A 1467-nucleotide genomic window follows, 5' to 3' on the forward strand; every position below is an offset into this window, starting at 1 on the left:
GCAAAGCTGTTCTAGAAAAAATGCTAAAGGAAATTTTTGAAGGTTAAGAGAAATGCATTATTTCAGGCATATTCCCTGGTGTCAGATGAAAACTTGATTCTCCAGGAACAAAGGAAGAACAACAGAAATGATAACGACAACTAGAAACAACTTCTTATTCTTCCGTCAAGTTTTAAAATGCACACAACTGTTCATGATGGGGTTTTCAATGTGTGTTGATGTAATATATGTGAACAACCATAACCAGTACCAGTGGGTAAAGAGACATTCAGAGTTTCAACATTTTACATGAAATAACACAATATTAACACTCAGTAGCCTCTGAATACTAGGCATTTATGTTGTAATCTCTAAAACAATCACTCAAAAAAGTGCAAAAAGAAATACCAAAAAGTCAACAGATAAAATAGAATGTTAAGAAATATTCGGGTATTCCTAAACAATAAGGAAAAAAAAAAGAAAGAAAGAAAAGAGAGGACAAAAAATAAAGATGGGTCAAACAGAAAAGCAATAATAAAATAGTATACCTAAACTCATGCAAAGTAATCTAGAGCAACACATAGATGATGGTTTTCTGAGGGAGGAACTGACTGTAAAGCCCAAAAGGAACTTTGTGAGGGTGATAGAAATGCTCATTACCTTGATTGTGGCATATACTTATGTTAAAGCTGATCAAGTCTATGGCCATGCCACCCTGAACGTGTCCGATCTCATCTGATCTCAGGAGCTAAGCAGGATTGGGCCTGGTTAGTACATGGATGGGAGACCACCTAGGAAGACCAGGTACTATAGGCGCTTAAAAAAGAAAAAAAAAAAAAAGTAATAAAAAGCTAATCAAATTGTGTCTTCTCTTTCCATATGTATTATCATAGGTGAGATTCTCTCTCCTTTTCTTGTATTTCTTTCTTCCTTTAAGAATCTATTGTTTCTTGGGCAAAGGTTTCCCTAGATATAATCCCTTTTTTCCCCAGCTTGTCAAGGAGACATTAAGCATTTGCAACCCCATCTATTACAGATGTGTCTTCGAATACAACATATCCCTGGATGACCTTGGACAAGGTCAGGGGCCAGAATTTTAAGCAAGGATGAACACACAGAACATTTCATTCATCTTGAAGCTTTATATTTGAAAATCACACATTTCAGCTGTGATTAAAACACTATGCTGACAAACTCTGTTTTCACTCTCACCATTAAAGCACCTCATACAAGGCATGTTTACTTATTGTTCCTCTGCTGTGTTGTTTGAGTTCATTTGAATGACTTTCATTACAACAAGAGTGTAGGGTGACAAAAATAGTAGACTATATCTTGGTCCCTAAGCCAGAGTTAATCAATGAGTCAGACACTAAGCATCCAGGCTCCCCCTTGCAGCTCAGAATTTGTGCTCAGCTCCCCCTGCAGTTTCTGTCACTGTGTCACTCAGAGCACAGTAGTACATAGCTGAATCTGACTCTCGGACTGAGG

The 1467-nt window shown here is 37.2% G+C and overlaps 1 pseudogene; it reads left to right on the forward strand.

The window, feature by feature from the left end:
- The first annotated feature begins 676 nt into the window (after positions 1–676).
- On the forward strand, positions 677–795 carry LOC111734380 (annotated as a pseudogene).
- Positions 796–1467: the final 672 nt, after the last annotated feature.

Source organism: Pteropus vampyrus, unplaced genomic scaffold, assembly GCF_000151845.1.
Source record: "Pteropus vampyrus isolate Shadow unplaced genomic scaffold, Pvam_2.0 Scaffold1042, whole genome shotgun sequence".
Lineage (NCBI taxonomy): Eukaryota > Metazoa > Chordata > Mammalia > Chiroptera > Pteropodidae > Pteropus > Pteropus vampyrus.